The following is a 24652-nucleotide window of genomic DNA, read 5'->3' on the forward strand; positions in this document are numbered from 1 at the left end:
AGAGCAATTCACATTCAAAGGAAAGAGGTGAATTAGGTGTTTGTTGATGTTATTAGGCATGCCTACTTCTGTATATACATTCCACAGGACTGAGAGTCTCAGATAAAATATAGTATGCCCAGTGAAATTTGAATTTCAGATATATTTGTTTCACTATAATGTATGGGATAAGCTTATATTAAAATTTTTTTTTTTTTGTTTATCTGGATTTCAAGTTTAACTGGCATGCTCTGGTTCACAGATCAGAGAAGGAAGTAGCCTGAATAGAGATTACGTAACTTGCCTAACAGTCTTTCAAGGATGGAAATGACATCTTCCAAGTCATTCCTTTGGAAAAAAAGTAGGAAAATGTGTAGCTAGAGCCATAAGAACAAAAAGAGAGGCACTGTAAAGACAGTAAGAGAATTATAAAGGGTTATAATCAGCTGCTCTCTTTTCAGGAATTTTGCTCTTACAGAAATTTGAATAGAGTACTCAGTCACGGATCTTCCTACATTGGGTCATGTTGGAACTAATGGAACAACTAATCAGAAAAAAATAACAAACAAATAATAATTTCCTTTATCCATATATATACTAACTATTATAAATGAAGCCATTTATATAATTTTACAAGGAAATGAGTTGGAATTCAGAATGCAAAATTTTCCTCTGATTAAGCAAAAAGGGCCATATTATCTAATCTTTCCAAACCACAATTTTCCCATCTTAAATCAGTAAATCAATATTGTTGATCTAAGGGCTATAAGGAGTTTTCTATAAGTAATTTATACTCGATTCAGTGTTTGGATTACATTAAGCACTCAGTACAGTTTAACTACTATTACTAAGAAGATATAGCTATAAAGTATAAATGAAGTATGTTAGCAATTATTTTTACATAAATAGATGTTTTTTAACTAAAATAAACTTCATTTTATCACAGTATCCTTTACTCTTAAGGCAGTATTCTCAGGCAGAGTAAATTTTCGAAAGTATTTTGCTGGAGAAATGACTATATTCAGATAATTCAATCTACTCATACAACTTAATGTCCTGTGACAACAGCTCAGAGCCAGGTTCTATTATTTTGCCTGAGATTTTCAGAACTTTGTCTTTGGCTTAGAACAGTTGTTTCTATGAAGATATATTTTAATTTGCATAACTTCATTAAAGATTTCTGCTTTCTTCAGGTCTGATTGAATTTCAAGTGGTAAATCTATGATGGAAGATGAAAAATGTATCTCAGTTAAGTATCAATATGTTATCCTAAAAACTTGAATTTATTTTATTTTTTAACTTTTTTCCTTACGGGAGTTTATAGCTACCTTGATCATAAGCTATTGTAAATATGAAATTATTACTTTTCATTTCCAGATCAAGAAGAAAATCATTCTGAAAATGGAAAACATTATTACTATGATTACATAGTAAATCAAAACTAAATTATTGCTAAAACTATTGTTTTAATAGCATAATTTTAGTTTTTATTATTTATATTTAAGAGGAAAATATTAGTGAAATAAAATAATTTCTTGCTTCCAAATTTTCACATTTAATATTGTTCTTGCTAGTATTTGTGTATATATCCATCATAACTCAGTAGCTAAAAAAGATACTTTCCCTTTCATACCAACAGAAACCAACTTCTGAATTAAAGCTACTTCATATACCTAGTCTCTTCGCAATAGGAATTGATGATCTATTATTTCATATTCTGACAAGAAGATCTGGTAATTCAGAAATTTAAACTGTATGTGGATGAAAGTATTAAATTCTGTACAAAAAACAAAAAGAAGAGAGAGAAACTGATATCGGACAAATGTTTTGATGAAGTTTTAGAAAGAAAAAAAGGATAGATACTAACCAAACAAAGTTTCATTCAAGCACTATATACGATGCAACCAAGAACAGATGTGAAGGACTGATATTAGAGTAACAATGAATAATAAAATTCTTCAATGTCAACTCCCATTTTATCTGATTCTCACTAGTTCTTTGACTGAATTATATATGAGGAAAGTACATTGGTAAAGCACTAAGTATATTTCAATTATTGAATTTGCCATCAATCTATCAACAAAAATGATCCACTGCCAACATTTTGAGTTACCTACAAAGGGGCTGAATCACAGTGACACATTCTAGAGAAATAAATCTAGTTAACCAAAGCTGCATTATTGAAAAATAATAATAGTCACAGTAGCTGAGCATTTTTTTATGGGACTGGTATGTGTCAAATGCTTTATTTTCTTGTTTGCCTTCCCAGAAACCCTTAGGTAGGTATTACTGTCATTTCCATTTTATAGGTAAGACAACTAACTTTAAAAAGTTAACTAAATTACTAAATCTCACATTACCAATAATTGGAAGAGCCAGGATTGAGCTTTCCATAGCCATCTGTCTATCTGTTTATCATGTATCTATCTATCCATCTATCTACTTATCTAGGTCCTCTGAATTAAAACTCCTATGCTGTAAGCTCTACCTGGTCAATATATGACCATAACCTGATTTAATTTTTCTTCAGTAGAATAAAGTAAATAGAGAAACTTAGCCCTGGGGTTTGTTATGGTACCAAATGAGAAAACATTTGAAATCTGTAAAAACTGTAAAGTCTAGTACTATTACAGATATTTTTATTATTAATAAATAGAAAGTTCAGGCACTGGGTTTATTAAAAAATAAACTGCATGATGCTTACAGTATAGTTTGACTATTTCATAGATAGTTAAAAATAGAGGATGTATCAGCATTTCATAAAAAGTTCAAAGGACAGAGACATTTCATAGGAAGGAGAATGGGCAGGAAGGAAAAAAGAAGGCTCAGATAGGTAAGAAAACTAATATAGAATATTTTAGGATGGTGGGCCAGGAGTAGACAGAAGTATCCAGGAGAATTATGTAACTCAATTTAGTTAACTTTTCTGCAGTATGTAACAGTTTCTAATCTTCTGTATCCTGATCAATATGTTATCATTTTACCAATAAAAACAGGTGAAAAGTGATAGTTTTAATGTACATGGCTTTTTAAAGTGATTTTTCACATGATTTATAGGATTAAACATTTGTAATTAATTTTCTGTGAAGACATTTGCCCACATTGGTTAATTATTAGTTTCCCAACTATTGCTTCTTCATTAGTTAGAGAAACATTTCATGTGTTAGGATATTAGTCCTATGTGATATGAGTTGCAGTTTTTCTCAGATTAATATTTGTCTTTTGATTCTGCTAGTGTTGATTTGTTGTGGAATTTAAAAATACATATCGGTTTTAATTTTATTCTTTTATGGATTCTGAGTTTTGTGCCATGGTGAGAAAAGTCCTTCTCTGTCTTATATATTTTTAAAAAAATTATTCTTCTATGGTATCTTCTAGGATTTTTGTGGAGTTTATTTTTATATTTAAATATTTCATGTGGAATTCTCCTTAGAGTAATAGTGTGAGATAGGATTCTATTTTTTTGTGTTTTCCATGGGTCTACAAAATTGTTGAAATAGCATTTATTACAAAACTGAAACTTTATCTTTCATTAAATTTCTATATGTATTTGGATGTATTTATACATCTCTTCTTTTGCAATAACCTATTAATTTATGCAACACCATTACATTTAAACAGCATTATAATTTTATAATATGTGTTCTAATGTAGTAGAGCTAGAATTTCAACATTATTCTTCATTTTCAGAAAAAGTATTTATTTATTCATTTATTATTTATTTATTTATTTGGCTGTGCTAGGTCTTAGTTGCGGCATGCTGGATCTTCATTGCTGTGTGTGGGATCTTCACTGCATCATGCGGGATCTTTAGTTATGACATGCGGGCTCTTAGTTGCAGCATGCAGGATCCAGTTCCCTGACCGGGAATTGAACCTGGGCACCCTGCATTGGGATCATGGAGTCTTAACCACTGAACCACCAGGGAAGTCCCTTCAGAAATTTTATGAATACTCTTGCTTACTTATTTATCCACATGAACTTTAGATTCAGGTTTTGAAGTTCAAAATCTCTTATTTTTATTTGAGATTCCCTTAAATTTATTGATTAACTTAGGGAAAAATTCCGGCTTTATTATATTGAGTCTCTTGCTTTTCAAGTAGCAAATAACATAACTAAGGTTCCCTAACATTTTCTCCCACAACAGCCCCATCCAAGCCAGGACATAGCAAAGTAAACTTGACAGTCTAGCCTGAACACGGAGGCCCTGAAGTTTAGCCTGATTGTGCCACTCTCAGCACCTGTATGGAAAAGTCACCTAATTGAGACTGGTGGTCTGCTGGTGGCTCAGCTGAAGGAGAGCGACCTCCAGGGGAGGCTTGGGTCAGCCCCCAGGTCCATGAGCAGGATGGAGGAGAGGTATGGAGGCTTGGAGTCCACAACCAGTGAGGAGTGAGGGGAAACTAAGGCTGCTGAGAGAAAATGACATGATTACCCAGAAACCTTACTAAAGTCAAAGGGAAAAACCAAATCGAACACCTGGAAGCTTCATTGAGTCCAGCAGGGAAAGCATTATGAGGTAAACCTGCAGTGGTAATAATTCCTTTTCCTAAAACATTTTTCTCACAATATGAGTTAAACGTGCAGCCCATCATCCCAACCCAATTGTACTATTAAATGTCTATCTATTTCCTCTCTTTTAGAATAACAGTTTTAGGAGTGTGGAAACTTTTCTACCTTAATTACCTATTATATCTCCAACATTTAGAATACCTCCTAGCAGTTAGGAGACACTCCAAACTTTTTTTTGAAAAGAAAACTTCATACATATGTATTCAATAAATAAGCGAATAATAAAGTCATGAATAAATGGAGTGATATTCTGATAAAGATATTACCTTTGATCATTGCATTCCATTAGTGTATTAGTGAGATGGGCCATGAGAAAATAGGAAAGCCCAAAAGGCCAGAACTGTCAGAAGAGAGGTTGTGTGAAAGTTAAAGACAAATATGCAATCATTCTTTTGCTTGAATTGTATTTTGTTTAGTGTTCTAGGTGAAGCCAAAATTATTACTTAAGTAATTTTTAAAATCTCAATTTGTCTATATGGCCTTGACCATGTTATTTGCCTAACAGAAAATTTTATTTGGAGTTTTATGTTCACTTGAGACCTGGATCTTTCACTTTTCCTCCAAAAAGCAAATGGGAATAAGCATTGACTTTGCTTGTTATCATTGAAAAGAATATGGTCCAGATGAAACTTTGCTATCAGTGGCTAATGCAGTTTCTTATTCATGTGTTCGTTATGAGTGAACTTGACCATTGCAATAATTTCCATAATCGCTTCCCTACCGTTAGAACCATTTTTGATGATATCACCCTCATTCTTCACTTGCTTAATAAGATCCCAGTGCATCAATGAATCATTTTAACTTTCTGCTGTGAAGGCTCTTCATGCCTAGGCCTAACCACAGTCTCTAAGTTTTATGCTGTTCTTCTTAGCCAGGGTTGTGAGATATTTGACTACAGTTGCTTTCTAGACAATTCAAATAAGTTTTTATAAATAACAAAGTAAATATTCACCTGTTTCTTTGATGCTATTTGAGTACAAAATGAATTTGATATTTTTTGGATACCTACTATGTGTGAGATTGTGTGCTACAGCTGTCACATTCACGGTTTCATTTAAAATTAAGATACAATTTTCCTTATAGTAAATTAGTAATTGTACACTGTAAAAAATTTGGAAATGTAAAAGTTTACAAAATAAAAAACAAAATTAACCAATCTTTCCTCCCAGCCTAGAAGTAACCATTCTTAATATTGTATGTATGATTTTACAGGGTTTTTCTGTAGATATATTTAACATATGTATCTGATTGTGCTGGTCATATAGTTGCCTACTTATACAGTTATGAATATTTTCTCATTTTATTATAATATTTTTAATTTGTATCACCAACTTACACACATTAGGATTAAGATGTTTACAATATAAGTATCATTTGTGTTTTCAGTCATATATAATATATGAGATCTGTTGAAGGCAATATATTTTCTCCCTTCTCCCCAAATGATATAAAGTTGCATTAAATTGAATAAACCAGTTTCATTTCAGGTTTACAGTGACTGCAAACTAGATCTACAAGTTATCAGCTTATCACTTCTGCTAGTTTAAGTGAGAGGCAATGGGAACAGAGTGGACATGGGAGGTGAGTTGAGTTGTGTGGTAGTGAAGAAAATAAATTACCAATATGTGGGTTCGTGGATGGTTTTGACAAATATCAAGACAGTTATACACCTGAAGCTCAGTTTTGTAAGGTTATTGGAGATGGAGAAGTGTGGAGCCAGAAACTTATGTTTTACATCCAGGTTTCTTGAAATCCTGCTTAAATTCATGCTCTGTTTGGTAAAAGGCACTCAGATACTATTGGGAAATAGCTTTAGTCAAAAGTTAATATGATAACAGTCACCATACATGGATCTCTTTCCTCAGCAGGGCTTGAGTCAATTGTAGCCCAGAATTAGGGAGCAGGCAAGAGGAGGTACCCACTTGTCCTGTCCACAGGTGTCCTCAATATTCTTCTCAGTCCATCCAGTGGAAGAAAAGGATTAGGAAGAAGAATTAAAAGACTGTGATAAAGACATTGCCTATCACTTCATCCCACATGAAGCTTTTCATTTCAGATTAGTTTTGCTTTCAGAATTGAATTCCTTGAAAAATAAATAAAAGCTTAATTTGAAATCAGTGAGAAAAGATGAAGAACTAAAGGACCATGGATGAAAATATACCCTAAATAGAAAGTTAGCAAAGGTGATGTGGCAAAGCCACTCCACTGGAGAAGACCATCACAGATTTATTGGTAAAAGCTTTGGGACCTCAAAGGAGAGGAAGCACATGGTTTATGAGTTTATTTTCTGGACACTGTTTTGATGGTGGTAGGGAAACGTTCTTTGAGATAAATTTGTACAGCATGAGGTTAACATCACGTAGTGCTGAGGAGAACTATGTAGACATGTTCTTATAGCAACCTCAGAAAGTGACTATCATTTATGTGTTGTATCTGTGACCCCTCAGACAGGCCACTATTTCCTAGAATTTATTCTGAGGTAATTGAAGATTCTAAATTGCTTACGAATAAATGATGAGCACAAAATTTTCAACTGGATAACTACTCCAAAGGATCAGTTTCATCTCTGTAACAATTTTTTTAAAGTCTTTCTTAATCACTATTTTCTTAATTTTTATAGGGTGCTTAAGAAACCATATAATTCTCAGAAATAATCTGGTTGGTAAAAAAAAAAAAATCCAGAACGAAGACATTACCTTTAAACTGTTCTTCCTGATGGCTTATTAATAAGTATAAAATGACTGCAAATATAAAAGAATCCAATAAATGCTTCACTTTAAATTAGTACATGCAATGAAAGACTTAAAGGTTTATTTGGCAGCATTTTGGTGAATTTGACCCTGACAGTTGAGGATATTTATTATTATTTATTTGTTTGTTTGCTTATATGGTTTTTGCTGTATTTACTGAGTAAGAAGCAGAATTAAGAGAAAGTGTCAGGCATATGATATTTGTTTTTCTCTTTCTGACTTACTTCACTCTGTATGACAGACTCTAGGTCCATCCACCTCACTACAAATAACTCAGTTTCGTTCTTTTTATGGCTGAGAATGGACTTGAGGACAGCGGGGGGAGGGAGAAACTGGGGTGAAGTAAAAATAGCATCAACATATATACACTACCGAATGTAAAATTGTTAGCTAGTGTGGAGCAGCAGCATAGCACAGGGAGATCAGCTTGGTGCTTTGTGATGACCTAGAGAGATGGGATAGGGAGAGTGGGAGGGAAGCTCAAGAGGGAGGGGGTATGGGGATATATGTATGCATATGGCTGATTCACTTTGTTGTATGAAAGAAATTAACACAGTATTGTGAAGCAATTATACTCCAATAAAGATCTATTAAAAAAAAGAGAGAGAGAAAGTGTCAGACAAAACAGAAGATGTTTGCTATGACACATTTAATTAGCTGACACAAATATTATATTAGCACTTTTAATAATTTGACTTTCAATTGCTCCTCGGGTGATACAACACAACAGAGAGAAAGATCTTTCTTTTAAAATGACAGCTGCTGATAATTCTCCATATTTACACATTTTGTTCCTTCTAAAATAGCACAGTATGTCCTTAGTTTTGTGATGTTCCTCTAAGTTTAATAGGTCTGAACTCACATTTTCTGATAATCCAACTTTTCACAGTAGGCCAAGTTCATTGCCAAGTCAGGGGGATAAGGATTATTCCAAAGCCAGGACTATGAAAGGCTGCAGAACAGGAAGAGAATGAAAACTATTGAGTTAAAAGATTTGCATTGATCTAGATTATAACCAAAGTCACCTAAATATTCTCATGGTGTCTCTGCTCCCTCCAGATGCTCAATCTATCTTAACCTGGCTACAGATCTATTTGTTCTTATTCACATCTTTGGTCAGACTTTGACTACAAATAAAATGTTCAATGGCCCCTTAGAAATGAAGTGTCAATGTTATCCACTTAACCCTCTGGCCACCACTTATCTTGCCCCAATTCTACACTCCTCAACTATGTAAAGTCTCCATTCCAGCCAGGCTGCTCCATTTTGCTCTAGCTTAACTTAAAACAGCACTGCCTCCCACCCTCTTCCATAAAACCACCCTCAAACATACATCTGACATACTTAGCTGCTTCTCCAGACACCTCATTTTCATTGCTATGGTCCCCAAGTATTCTAAAAAAACATAAGATTAAACTCTCGACTTCTATAACACTGTTGTTAGTTGATAGTGTACTTATGATATTCTCATGGTCAAAGTGAGGTCCTGCAGCTCGTGAATGGTCCCACTGCTTGGTCTTACAAATACTCCATAGTTACTCAAGAAATATCCAGTGGTTAAATAAATAATTTCTAATATATTTACCAGCAGTCTGAACAGAAGTTATATGAAATTTGTGATATGTATAATAGAAATAAAGTAGAGAATGTATTCTAATTATCTCCAAATGTATACTATGACAAAAGTCACCAGAGTCAATCAGGAAGCATCAAGAGGTATATGGGTCCCCACTTGCCTGTGGTGTCCTTGCCTTTTTTCTGGGCCTACCTGTGTCTTGTGTCCACAGAACAGTAACTGGGCAACATTTTGCATGATGAACATCTTACCTGATCCTTCAGAAGCTTTACTGTTTCCCATGGTCAAATCCACTAGGCTGAGATTTGTCCACTTAATAATTCTTTTAGAGGTTTAAACTTTAGAAAATAATTTAGAAAGAATAAATCCACACTATGGGTTGAATATTTTACAGACAAATAAACAACTAACATATGTAAAAAGGTAACCAGTATTTACTGAATACTGATATATTTAAAATACTATTCAATGATTTTTGTGAATGTGTCTTATTTATTCCCAATTTTTAACAGTGAAGAAATTGAAACTCAGTATGGTTAACCTACCTTCCCAAGGTCACACAGTCAGAATAACAAAGGTCAGATTTGTGCTCAATATGCTGAGTTGTATGATAAAAGTATTTTTAATTATTTTAGGAACTCTCAAACAATTTTCCAAGTGGTTGCACAATTTTACATTCTTACCAGCAGTTTATAAGTATTACAGCACCAGTACATTTTGCTAGAACTTGGTATTTTTAGTAATTTAAAATCATAGCCACTCTAACTGGTATGTATTGATGTCTCACTGAAGTTTTTACTTGCATTCCCCTAGTGACAAATTATATTTAGCATCTCTTCTTGTGTGTATGGCCATTCTGTGAAGTGTCTGCTCAAAACTTTTGATCATTTTTTTGGGGTTTTTTGTCATATGTCTACACAAAGACTTGTACACAAGTGTTCATAGCTGTTTTATTTATCAAAACAATAGCCCCAAATCATAAACAATCCAAATGTCATCCAATAGGTGAATGGATAAATAATAAATATGATATATCAATGCAATGAATACTAGACAATAACTGGAAGTTACTGCTACATGCAGCAAACTGAATGAATCTCAAAATCATTGTGCAGAATGAAAAAAACCACACCAAAAAGAAGATACTGTATGGTTCCATATATATATGGAAAGAGACAGATAAATATAGATAGATATATAGATATAGAGATAGGTGTACATATAGATATAACGATGATAGATAGATAGCCAGGCATAGATACAGATATGTATTTGTAGCTTCATTAAAGTGATGATGTCACAGGGATATGCATTTGTCAAAATTCCTTAAATTATACACTTTAAGTGGGAACATAAATTATACCTCAGGTTGATAATAAATGATGATTTAGAGAGAGAGAGAGAGAGAGATAAATAGAGACATGGTTGTCTGTATATGTACATACCAGAGGACAGATCAAATAAAATTTGATCCCAGTATTATGCTCTTCACTATGCCTAATGAGACTAGAGGAAGTGTCTCTATACAGAAATATCTCTACCATGATTTTGATCTTATCTGTTACTACGTCTTGTTTTATCTTCTTATTTCCATTTCATTTACTGATTTTTCCATAACCTTCATTAAAATAAAACTTCTGAAAATTCTCTGTTCATAATTTCTTATGTTTAAGACTTCGCTTTTAGAGTCAATGTTGTTTCTAAAGTTATAAGCTATTCTCTTATTGTTCATATATACCACAAAATACCCCATTTTATGACTGGCACTCTCTGCTAATGTGTACCCTTTCAAAACAATCATTACTCTTGCGAATTATCAGGAAATGAATTCTCTTTTTGCCATTTACAGTTCCAGGATGAGTAATAATATAAACACAATGACTTCAGCAGGAAGAGGACAATTTCCAGGTTCAGGATTGTCTTAAAAAAAAGTATCTCCTGGGACTTCCTTGGTGGTCCAGTGGTAAAGAATCCACCTTCCAATGCAGCGGACACGGGTTTGATCCCTGGTTAGGGAACTAAGATCCCACATGCTGTGAGGCAACTAAGCCCGCGTGCCACAACTATTGAGCTTGTGTGCCTCAATGAGAGAGACTGCATGCCACAACTACAGAGTCCACATGCCCTGGAGCCCCCCACGTCACAACTAGAGAAGAGAAAACCCACACACCACAATTAGAGAGAAGCCCATGTTCCGCAACTAGAGAGAAACCTGAGCAGACCACGTGCCTTAACGAAAATATCCCGCATGCCTCAACAAAGATCCCGTGTGCTCAACTAAGACCCAACGCAGCCAAAAATAAATAAATAAATAAATAACGGGGAAAATAAGTACATATTTTTTAAATGTATCATTATTAAAAAAAATAAGTATCTCCTATCACCCAGTCATCCTTAATATGCTGACAAATGGATCAAAGGAGTAAAACATCAGCCTACCTACAGCTCCTGGTATAGAGATATAAACACTTTTTTACACACACAAAAAATGAACTCAGTAAACACTTATTGCATGTATGAATGAATTTTGGGGTAAGTCTGAAAAGTAGTTCCCTTTAAAATTGTTTAACTTCCTTCAGAATCATAAATAAACTGCAGTACATTATGGAGACTAGTATTAACACTCTAGCATCACCATTATACTTCACTCTCCAAATAACTCTCTCAATCTTATAAAGTTCTGACACCTCATAGAGAAATATATACAAGAAGAAATTTAGCTGCGACTGAGTGGGAAATCTAGCTCAACCATGACATTTTTTTTTTTTTTTTTTTTTTTTGGCCGTACACAGGCCTCTCACTGTTGTGGCCTCTCCCGTTGCAGAGCACAGGCTCCGGACGTGCAGGCTTAGCGGCCATGGCTCACGGGCACAGCCGCTTCGCGGCATGTGGGATCTTCCCGGACCGCGGCACGAACCCGTATCCCCTGCATCGGCAGGCGGACGCTCAACCACTGCGCCACCAGGGAAGCCCAACCATGACATTTTGAAAGTGAGTGCTCCACCTGATTTCTTGCTTCAAAAATTAGGCTGGGCAATCTCCGCATGTTCCCATGTAGGTATGAGTCAGTAAATCACTTTGAAGACTGCTTCTAATAAATTTGGTGCAGTGCAAACGTAGAGGCTTGCTCAAGTTAAACCCAGGTTTTTAAAAAAATTCTCTGACCCTAATTTTTCAAGTATCCTCATGCCTATCTTTCAAATTAGAAAAAAAAAAAAAAAAAAAAGAACTTATCTGCACTACCTCTGAGTAGAGCTGGAGCATCCTCTTCAGAAATCTATCCATATTTCCCTCATCAATTATCTCAAGATAGTCTCTCCCTAACTCAACTATCCCCCTTTTAATTGGCAACATGGGCTAGTTTTGTTCCAGATATTTATCAGGGAATATAATAAATATGACTATCTACTGAGGTAAAGCATGTTTTGGATAACTGTCTTATAGATATTCATCTAGGTGTTTTGAAATCTAATCCTAGATGAAACCTGGATTAGAAAGTTCTGTGTGCACTGGCTTGCTTTACAGAAATCAGCAGAAAACACTGGTTTCACTGACTTATTTCTTGACAGAACATTTGTGGGCACAAGAGTGATACTAGACATATATATATATATATATATATATATATATATATATATATATATATATATATATATACAGTTAATTTACCAATTTTTAAGAATATTGGTGGATCTGTAAAATTGCTTTATTTTACTTTCAAAGCAAAAATATTTCTAAATTTTTAGATTAAATACATTTATGCTTATTAAACAAAAACTATCAGTGGTTTGATTTTCTGAAATAAAAAATAATATATAAGCAGAACGGTTTTCATACATATTTAGGTTTTGTACAAATCTAGGTTACACTGGCTTGGCTGTGTCTGCATCTATTACAATATTAAGTGCATTTCGTGAAGAATTTGTTTTTAATATGAGTTTTTAAAAACTTTTTTTCATAAGTTTTCAAAGCTGCATTTTATGATTACTAAATTTGAAGTTAATTACTCCCACTTGCAAATGATTCTTCTCTCTAGGCCATAATATTTTTAATGGAAAAACATTCTGCAAGTGTTGAGACACCTGGTAAGATCAAATCAAATTCTGCAAAAAGGAGGATGTTCTCAATTCTTTTTATTTTTAATATTTAAATGTGTAAATATTTCAGTCCAATGGTTTTTCAAGAGTCTAACACTTTGCCTCCATTTAAAATATCTTTGATAGGTATTTTTACAAGAAAATGTGTATAGAATAAGTTGCCTCTACTTATAATAACATTTTGTTTCCCTAAATTTAAATTATACAAAAACCATAGACTTCATCAATTTTGTTCCATTTTACCAAAGAATTTAAAATTTATCCAATTAAAAATAAACTATCAAAAATTTTATTCTACAAGTCAAGATATTGCAAATAACATTATAGACTTTCAGAATTAACTTTTATACTCCAATTGCAGTAGCAGAATTTAGTACCTTTTTTCCTCCTTTCATTTTTAAGGAGAATTTCAGTGTCTTCTAGTTTGCAAAACTATTTCGACAAGTGAAATTCACTAACGTTACAAAAGTAAAGATTTTAGTGTTCCATTTGTTGAATATTTTGATTAAATTTTATTTTTAACAAAATACAACTAAAATATAAAATATTATAGATTTTGACAACTACAATTTTTTTTGATTGGTAGACTAGCACAGTTTTTTATTACTTCCACCAAAGGCAATTCTAAGTACATTTATGCTTCATAACTTTCTTAAGTTACTAGGACAGTTTTACACCCCTCTGCTCTGTTCTACCAAATTTGGTATTTGTAGTTTCATCTCACAAAAAAATACATTTATTTTTACTGATAAACTTTTAAAATGAATTTTAAGAAGCAGTAATAGTAACATCAGATGTTTCACCTTTAAAACAGAAGGAACATCAAAGTGTTTTACAATGATACCTTGAACTAAAAGGGAGAAAAAAATTACTCATTACTAGAATTAATTTAGTTTGCTCTTTGAAGCTTCTGATGACACATATAAAACTGTCCATCATCTAGTTGTCCCTGAAGGTTTTCATGTGCTAATGTATCTAACACATAAACAGCCATCACTTACTTTACTTTTTCTATGTACAGAAGAAAATTTGGGATTAAAAAAAATGAGTGAAGTTTTAGTTCAGCCTCTGGGTAGATTTTGAAGTTTGTAAAAAATACCCTCCTTTAAAAATAAGTGGAAATAATATAGAAGAATCATCATTTGATCCAAATGAAAAGTTACCCTTCAGAATATGCCAATGCACCATTTACAGCTTCATGTATTAAACCATCAACAGTGAACACAGTCTTTAAAATAATTAAAAACTATTGAAGCAGATGTTGACCCTGCTACAATAGATTTGTGTTTCCTGCTTTTCGTGTGGTAGGGTCTCCATAGTGGACAACAACTTTTGACAAATATTTTCTGAAAGTTACACATTCATCTTCAAATTTCTTTTGAGAAAGAGATAGACCAGTAGGGTAGGAATTATTTTTTTTAATATACATACTTTATTTCTGTGATCTCATTTCTGCCAAAAGGGTATATTGCAAAATTTAAACAAACAAATAAATGAATAAATGAGTTAGATGCACGTTTTTCATTTTAAAATTCACTCTAGCAAAAGCATTCACACTATTCTCCATATTCTCTACGGCAGGACTACTCAGCCTCTATTCTCCACACATGTTTCCCACATGTTTTTAATATTAATACCTATCCTGTTAAATGAGGACCTGGAGGTTTCATGTACCTGGCAGGCCAGTGCATGGGCCAAGGAACAGCAAGCTGTTGCACCAAGTGGCCACTATGGGGAGCACATTGGAAGACTTGAAGGAGTAAGCTGTTCCTACCCTCCTGTGTGGAGGGACACTTTATTTTATTAAACATCACCCTGCAAGCTTCTTTTGATTTGGAAGTGTTAATCATATTCTATCTGAAAAGAGCTGGAAAATAATATGTCGATTATAACCGATTGTGTTTCAGTTTTTCACACAGAATGCTGTGAGAAGCATGTCCCACAGTATTAATAGAAAGCATGGCAGAAAGAGTAAATAACAATCAGGGATCAAACAAACCATCATATGCTTAGTTTAATGCAATTATTAATAAAATTGTGTGACCAAAAAACAAAATAAAACTCTGGGAAAATTCAAAACAAGACAGGACACGATGCCAGAACAATAAGTCTAAGCTGGACCCATCTTGGGCAAACTGGAACATGGTCACCCTGGTTAAACCCAAAGCCTGAAATCTTTGCTAACTCTACTTAGAGATTATGATATTTCTTGGTAAGATCTTTTCCTTAAAGAAGACTCAGTAGAACCAAATTTCTCCCAGTTTATTGTACGTATTATATCCAAATCTGCATGGCTTTTCTTATGTGTTTTGTCTTGAAAAATTGACAGTACTTTTGTTAAATAAAAGTCCATAAATCTCCATACATTTCATGTTTCAATTGATCCTGGCTATTTACATAACAAAAAAAATTCCTGAGGATGTTCCTCAGATTTTACATCAATGTTTGACAAATTTGCATGCATTTATGTTGAAGTCTTGACTGATTACTCAGACATTTTTCCATAAATTTCCTTTACTCTTATTAGTAATACACTGTACATGCTGCATCTCTAGGGATTATAGAACAGATTTAATGTTTTAATAGAATTTATCAAAGAGGTTAACTTTTAATTTGAGTCAAATACAGCACTATTCTAGATGCTTGAGGATTCTTCTAGAATGCAATTCCCTTCTGGGATTAGGGACAATAAGAATAAATATATGGTAACCCATGAACACAGATCTGTGTTGTTCCTAGCAGCTAGTTGCTATCATGTTATGCTTCACGCCATGCTGCTCAAATTTCATCAATACGGTGAATACTTATTTATATCCCCAGCATCTATATCCCTGTTCTTCTGAAAACAGCTCTGATTCCACTCTGAGTAAATGTGGTCTAGGGCAAGGATAAAGCACCAGAAGCTATACTGTCCAGTTTTCTCATGATAGGTTAGATAGATGATAGACACATTATAGATAGATAAGATAGATTTTCTTCAACCAGTTTGCAATGGATTTTTTGGTTACTTGGAAAATTCTAATAGTAATAATACTAAGACAACTATTTGTTATGGAATCATGAATATTTTACCAGAGGCTCCTTATTTTAATAGAATGTGACTCTGCCTTTGGGAGAAGTGCTTAAGTACAATGTAAAAAATAATATACTTTGCTTTAATTTAAACTCATGATGCTTTAACTCAAACTTAAGCACACTTTATTTGCATTTTGTCTTCATGTACTTTAATTCATTCCCCCATGAGGTAAATAGAAAGAGAAGAAGTATTTTCATAATATACATCCAAACCAGACAAAGAATGTTTATGACCAATTCAATGTTTCTTTATAAATTAAGAGCTGACTACCAAAAAGGTGATTTGATCTACATTATGAATGAATATTAGGATGTTAATGTGGAAGAATAACCTGTTGTTTATTTGTTGCTTTGTTTTTAATTGTACACGTCAGCGACACTTAGTATTCCCCCACACGCGTACCTCCTGTCTTGGTAAATGCTTGAGAATTTAGTAGTCATATTTTTCCAAACGAGCAGACAACATTATAAAATTGCAGATGGATCAGTGTGCATGCAAAAAGCATCCAAGCAGCTGCAGGTGAAGTAGATTTTGGACTGCAACCTATTTCACAAAGTGAGCTACAGCAGACCCAGTATTACTGTTATAAAATTCCTTTGATTTCTCAGACCCCCCAAGGACTATTAAATAAGATTTTCCTACCTTGACATAAGTAGAATAAACCATCTGGTTCAGATGATGGGCTGTGCCTGAAGGGGCAGCTACAGCCTTTGCTTCTACCATAGAACTGGCAGAACTAAGGGGTTATAAATGTATGAATATTCCATAAACATAATTCAGTTTGTAAGATGCATTGATTGAACTGATTAAAAAATATAGGCGACATCTAGTGCAAAGCCCAGATTATGGAGAGATTCGGCAACATTGACTAGGAAAGGGAAACATCAGAAACGTAAAAGGAAGGAAAGTTGTGGTTTTCAGAGAGAATAGATCCAAAGAAAGAACAGATTGCCTGAACTTTAAAGGCATTGTGGTGTTTAACATCTTCCTCCTGTAGTCGGTGTGCCTTATATGTGTCTATTGACATGGTCATTGTCTGTCTCACAATGCAAGATCTAAAAGCTTGGCAAGGAGCCACATAGACATGGACACTTAATACAGTCCCTTTGATAAAAAGAAGAGAACGGGAAGAAAATGAGAATAAAGAGGGCTATATAAATAAGAAAAAGAAGAAAGGGTAAAAATCATTTATTAGTGTGAAATATAGTACTTTTTTCTATTTTATGAACTAATGTTCAAATGATCCTGAAGTGTTACATTCTTTATTTTATATAAACAACTGACATAGGTAATGACTATGTTGTTAAAAAGTAATTTATAGGGCTTCCCTGGTGGCGCAGTGGTTGAGAGTCCGCCTGCCGATGCAGGGGATGCGGGTTCGTGCCCTAGTCCAGGAGGATCCCACGTGCCGCGGAGCGGCTGGGCCCATGAGCCATGGCTGCTGAGCCTGCGCGTCCAGAGCCTGTGCTCCACAGCGGGAGAGGCCACAACAGTGAGAGGCCCACATACCGCAAAAAATAAAATAAAATAAAATAAAAAAATTAAAAAAGTAATTTATAGTCTTCTTAAGAACTATGTGTATCCAAAATTAATAACTAAGGAGAATCTTGACACTGTCAGAGAGTGTGCCCTCCATTGACCCTGAGAGTATTGGGATGGCTTTATATATTGGAATATGTCTTTGATTGCTTCCTCAGTTTTGATAATACAATATCAATTTGGGCTCCATTTAATAAGCTTACTATTTAATATTTAGCTGTGAAAATAGTTGACCTGCACTCTGGAATTTTGTCAGGGCAAATAATATTAAACTCACTACTGCCCCAAATCCAAAGTTCATTTTAGAGAAAATAATATTTAGGCAGGATTGCCTGAAGATTATATGATCTATCTATTTCTCAGATACCATGATACCTATGCCTTTATACAGGACATCAGACAGCTGGGTAACCTAAATTCTATTGTATTGCTGTCCCTTAAGACTAGTTTGATTAAATTGTGATTTGGTACAATTTCATTGGCCATATATTGAGTGACATCATAAGAAATTGTCCCCTGCAATTCAAAGCTGTGTTTACCAGAAGGTATGACTGAGAATTTTGTTCCATTAGATTACAGCATTCTCTTTGGAAGGAATTCGGAAAAATTAGTTTACTTTTATCTTACAGATATTATGAATAGTCCACTTACCCTATTTTCTCTTCTAATTTTCTACTATAGAGGTTAGAGTCAAACTGTGACTAAACTTTTTGTGTTCTAGCCTCATTTCTAGGCCTATTTATAACTCTCTCCAGGTGACCTCTTTGCAACTCATTTCTACTTTATTATTTTGCTGGATTTTTTTGTATTTTATGAAACTTCTTAATTTTCTCTGGAATAATAAAGGAGAAATATAAATAATATTAATATAAATTGATTTAACAACAAATTTAGTTATATTCTAAATTTTAAAAAGAACATTAAAAACTGAACTTCAAAAATATATTTAAGGTATGACTGTGTGTGTGTGTGTGTGTGTGTGTGTGTGTGTGTGTGTGTGTGTGTGTTTTGGAAGAGACTGTAGCATAGTTGAAAAATCTAAATTGAGATTATAATACCCAGATTACTGAAGGTTATGAGATGAATCATTAACAAAATTATACTTATCATATATTGCTTGAGTGCTTACTTTGTGTCTGATGCTAGGCTAGCTATATACTTCAATCATTTTGTAGTTGAGAGAAGTTAAGCTAAAAAAATAAAATGACTAAGGTTATACAAAGAGTATGTGTTAGAACTGAAGTTTTCACCCAGGTCTTTCTGACTCCAAATATAGTAGCTATTTAAAAATCTCATGGGAAGCCTTTCAACATAGTTTTAAGTTATGTGTTCTTTAGTTAAAGCAGAACGTGAAGAACAGCAGCTCATACCTTAGAGACACAGGTCACAGCTTATCCTTCTCTCTATGGAAATCCCACCAGCATGAAATTGCTGCCAAATGGCTAATTAAATCTTGAATGCATCAATAGGAATATATTTACAGAAAGAGATGATTCTATTATACTCTGAAGTGGTGGTACCACATCTTATACACATTTGGAGAAACATATTTTAAGAAGGAATCTGATACATAAAAGTGCCCATAGGAAATGGTAAATAAGTATTTCATATGAAATGCATTGCAAGAATAGTCTGTATGTAACCTACCAAAGAAAATACTGCATCATTTATTATCACAATTAATTGTGTAATAAGCACTAACAATACTTAGTGGTATACTGAAATGGACATTACTTTGGTTCTCAATCTATGCATAGGCTGCTTGGTTCTCTTGTCCTGAACTGGCCTTGTTAAGATGAACCCATGTATCTGTGTTCAGCTGTGGTTTGACTAGGCAACTGTGCTCATCTTGGCTGGCATTTATCACTTATCTTGTGCCTCAACTAGATCAACTGGGGTGACTAGCCCATTCCATACTTTTAATCTTCCAAGAGACCAAAGAAAGATTTTGTGGTAAAGGCACACAGACAAGAGACAAAAAGAAAGGAGGCAAGGCTACTTGAGACCTAAACTTAGACCTGGCACAATGTCATTTTTACTACATTCTACTGGCTAATGCACATCACAAGACTAGCTCAGATACAAAGAACAGAGTCAAGGTTAGGGTTAGAGTTCTCAACTTCTTGATGAGAGGTACTATACAGTAAAGTCACATAGTAATGGACATACATAAAGGGAGTGGTGGAGAATGGGGCCTTTTTGCAAACATTCTACCACAAATACTAAGTGAAAAGACAAAATAGTTCTTCCAATATTTGTTATTTCTATGTATTTGTCACAATAGTTAAAACTCCAATTTGGCTAAAATAAACCCTCTAATTTGGTCTTTTTCAGTTCTCCAATTATTTATACTTCCTTTCCTTAAATTTCTAGGCATTTAGCATTCATGTGCTGCTCTAGCATGTTCAGTCATTCAGCACAGCCAACTATGATGTCTCAAGAAAATCATTTTGTTTGAAACTCAACTGTTCACCTCATACCAATATTAAATCCTATGCAACTTTCAACATTTGGTCTCCTACTCCCACTCAAAAAATAGAGTTTCTAGAGCAAAATCTTGAACATGACTAAATAGATCCAATGTCATTGATAATACATCAAGTGGACCTCACTGCTGTATTCCTTTATTCATCTCATAACACTGTTGTATATTCTCAAAGCAGCTCTTCCAAGAATTTCTATATTCTTTAAATTCACCAAATATTTTAATTTGCCAAGAAGAATAGTATCATGAAAAATGAACCCCATGGTTTCAGCTTATAGCTGTTACCAAATTCTCTGATCTCTTTAAAATGTTTCCCCTCTCCCAGTATTTCTATATTAAAGGAAAAGTTGTCTTCCTCATTCCTAATGAAGTTTAACCTCTGTATTTCTTTTTCTGCTGTTGCACATTCTAGGACTTACATCATCATTCTTTTTGTTTTTCCAGAAATTCTTCTGAGACCTCTCCCATCTGCATTAGAATATGTTCAGGTCTCTCTTATATTAAAAAATGGAAGCAAAATCTTTCCCTATCAAGCTTCTATGATATATTTTCCCCTTGCTTTTGTTGCTAATTTTCAAACAATCATTTACATTCTAAGGATGTAAATTTATGACTGCCACATTTCTTAATCCCCTACTGTGTGGCTTCTTTTTCCTCCCCAAACTGAGAACCACACCTCCCATGGAAATGTACTGTAACTTCCTGAAGCACAATTACTTGTTCTCTGTGTTCTTTATCCTTGACATTTTCTGAAACCATCAATTTTCTCCTACTTTGTGAAATCAACACCTACTTTCATTTCGTAATTTTATTATCTTGATTTTCTTTTAACTCTGCCTCTTTTATTTCTGCTCATTCTTCTCTGCAGTTTCTTCTTCTTTATTCCTCACTAAATAAATAACAATAAATTTAGTAATATTTGTAGAACACCTACTTTCTGCCAGACAATGAACTACATGTTTAATATGCATCTCTTCTAACTTTATATAAACCCTATAAGAAAGTTGTGATTAATATTACCAAATTGCAGATAAAAAATAGAGGTTGGATTTACACTGTCTACATTCAAAGACATTGATCTTAATTACTACTATATTTGACCAATAAATAGTGCTCTATATTTATCTCTCAGTATTTCCCCCTTTATTTTGTTGTAAATGTCACTCGTTCTGTGGTTTTTCTACTATCCTTTGTATTCAAATGCCCATATCAGTCACTCTCATTCTGACCCCTCACCTTTATTTACTGGTAGCTTACCTGTTCTGTAGTCCTATAACCACCTGTCCTCTTGTCATATATTCCTTATCAAACTAAGAATAAAAAAGTGAGCTAAAATTTATTGAATGCCACACACCTTGCCATCATTCTCATAAATAATAAGTTACCACTTATTTATTGTTATTTGTCAATAGGACACTGTGAGAAGCATTCTCCACACAATATCTTATTTAATCTTCTAAAACTTTTGAAAATAGAAAGCTCTTATAGCACTGGACTTATATTAACACGTCAACAGTAAATAAAAAGTAAAAATAAAAAAATATTTCATTACTGTCTACAATATTCATCTTATGTCTGATTTTCTTCACTAGTATAGATTTCTTTTTTTTTTCTTTTTTTCTTTTTTTCTTTTTTGCAGTACGTGGGCCTCTCACTGTTGTGGCCTCTCCCATTGGGGAGCACAGGCTCCTGACGTGCAGGCTCAGAGGCCATGGCTCATGGGCCCAGCCGCTCCGTGGCATGTGGGATCTTCCCAGACCAGGGCATGAACCCGTGTCCCCTGAATCTGCAGGCAGACTCTCAACCACTGCTCCACCAGGGAAGTCCACTAGTATAGATTTCTTGATTTGGCCCTGAAGCATTTGAATTTGCAACTGTGAATTAGCAAATAAGAACTCTCATTTGATCCCCTTTTCCACTGCATTTCTTCAGCCTGAATTCATCTCTCTCAAGCATCCTTGTCTTTTTACGTTTTAGTGCAACTTGAATAAAAACTAACAGAAACAAAATTTATTGACTTGTTTCTGAAAATTCAATAATAAGGTAGGGTCACACATTACTTTCATCCTTTGGCTCTGGTTGTTTATGATTTTCAAGGCTCTGCCTTTCTTGTGTTTCAGTTTCAGTACTATACTGACTTCACATAAAGCCACAAGCATCAATCAACCACAAGTGCATTCTTCATCATTCATATCCAGGGAGAAGGAGGATGCTCCCTCCCCTTACAATCAAACTGTATCCTGAATTATACTTGCGTTGAACCACCCTGATGCCCTTGGGGATATCATTTACTGATTGACTTGGGTCTGGGTTCCTGAAGCAATTACCATGGCAAGAAAGTTAAATTTACTCTGACTCCTAGCCAAATCAGGCCCACCCATGAAAATCAGAGCAGAGACAATGTAAAACCTCTTAATCTTTGCACAGTGTATGAGGGTGAAATATATGATGCAATATATGATGCTATTTTCTTTAACTTCCTGAATAAGAGACACTCCAGTTTTTATAAACATGCAACCTGAGATTACCTAGCACACAGTCTCAAATACAAGACTCAGATCTAAGTGTTCAACATATATTTGTGAGCAAATATATGGAAGAGCTTGACAGCCTGGGAAGAAAAGAAATTAAAGTTACTGGGTTTAATGAGCACTACCAAAACAAGCACAATTTAAGATATAGATTTTTGGGGTTGAGGAAGATGGCAGAAGATTAAGACGCGGAGATCACCTTCTTCCCCACAGATACATCAGACATACACCTACACGGGGAAATCCTCCTATAGAACACCCACTGAATACTGGCAGAAGACCTCAGACCTCCAAAAAGACAAGAAACTCCCCACGAACCTGGGTAGGGCAAAAGAAAAATCAGAGACAAAAGAATAGGGATGGGACCTGCACCAGTGGGAGGGAGCTATGAATGAGGAAAGGTTTCCACACACCAGAAGCCCCTTTGCAGGCGGAGACTGCTGGTGGCAGAGGGGGAAAGCTTCGGAGCCACGGAGAAGAGCGCAGCAACAGGGGTGCGGTGGGCAATGTGGAGAGATTCCCGCAGAGAGGATCGGTGCCGACTGGCACTCACCAGCCTGAGAGACTTGTCTGCTCACCCGCTGTGCAGGCGGGGGCTGGGAGCTGAGGCTCGGTCTTCCATCGGATCGCAGGGAGAGGACTGGTGTTGTCTGCATGAAAACAGCTGGGAGGGGCTAGTGCACCACAGCTAGGCAGGAGAGAGTCCGGGAAAATGTCTGGAGCTGCCGAAGAGGCAAGAGACTTTTTCTTCCCTCTTTGCTTCCTAGTGCGTGAGGAGAGGGGATTAAGAGCGCCATTTAAAGGAGCTCCAGAGACGGGCTCAAGCTGCGGCTACCAGTGCGAACCCCAGAGACAGGTATGAGACGCTAAGGCTGCTGCTGCTGCCACCAAGAAGCCTGTGTGCGAGCACAGGTCACTCTCCACACCTCCCCTCCTAGGAGCCTGTGAAGCCCACCGCTGCCAGGGTCCCATGATCCAGCGACAACTTCCCTGGGAGAACGCACAGCGTGCCTCAGGCTGGTTCAACGTCACGGTGGCCTCTGCCGCCACAGGCTCACCCCGCACTCCGTGCCCCTAGCTCCCCCTGGCCTGAGGGAGCCAGAGCCCCCGAATCAGCTGCTCCTTTAACCCCATCCTGAGTGAAGAGCAGATGCCCTCAGTCGACCTACATGCAGAAGTGGGTCCAAATCAAAGCTGAACCCCGGGACTGTGCAAACAAAGAAGAGAAAGGGAAATCTCTCCCAGCAGCCTCAGGAGCAGTGAATTAAAGCTCCACAATTTTCTGTGGAAAACTTGAATAGACAACAAATCATCCCAAATTGAGGTGGTGGACTTTGGGCGCAACGATATATATATATTTTCTTTTCTTTTTCTTGTTTTGTGAGTGTGTACGTGTATGCTTCTGTGTGAGATTTTGTCTGTAAAGCTTTGCTTTCACCATTTGTCCTAGGGTTCTGTCCATCCATTTTTTTGTTGTTGTTTTTACTTTAAATTTTTTTTATCTAATAATTACTTTTTATTTTAATAACTTTTTATTTTATCTTACTTTATTTTATTTTATCCTCTTTCTTTCTTTCTTCCTTTCTTTCTACTTTTTCTCCCTTTTATTCTGAGCCATGTGGATGACAGGCTCTTGGTGCTCCAGCCAGGAGTCAGTGCTGTGCCTCTGAGGTGGGAGAGCCAAGTTCAGCACACTGATCCACAAGAGACCTCCCAGCTGCATGTAATATCAAATGGCAAAAATCTCCAGAGATCTCCATCTCAACACCAACACCCAGCTTAACTCAATGACCAGCAAGCTACAGTGCTGGCCACCTTATGCCAAACAACTAGCAAGACAGGAACACCACACCACCCATTACCAGGGAGGCTGCCTAAAATCATAATAATGCCACAGACACCACAAAAAAGACCACCAGGTGTGGACCTGTCCACCAGAAAGACAAGATCCAGCGTGATCCACCAAAACACAGGCACTAGTCCCCTCCACCAGAAAGCCTACAAAACCCACTGAACCAATTGTAGTCATGGGAGACAGACACCAAAA

The sequence above is a fragment of the Phocoena phocoena genome, chromosome 18 (genome assembly GCF_963924675.1).
Source record: "Phocoena phocoena chromosome 18, mPhoPho1.1, whole genome shotgun sequence".
Classification (NCBI taxonomy): domain Eukaryota; kingdom Metazoa; phylum Chordata; class Mammalia; order Artiodactyla; family Phocoenidae; genus Phocoena; species Phocoena phocoena.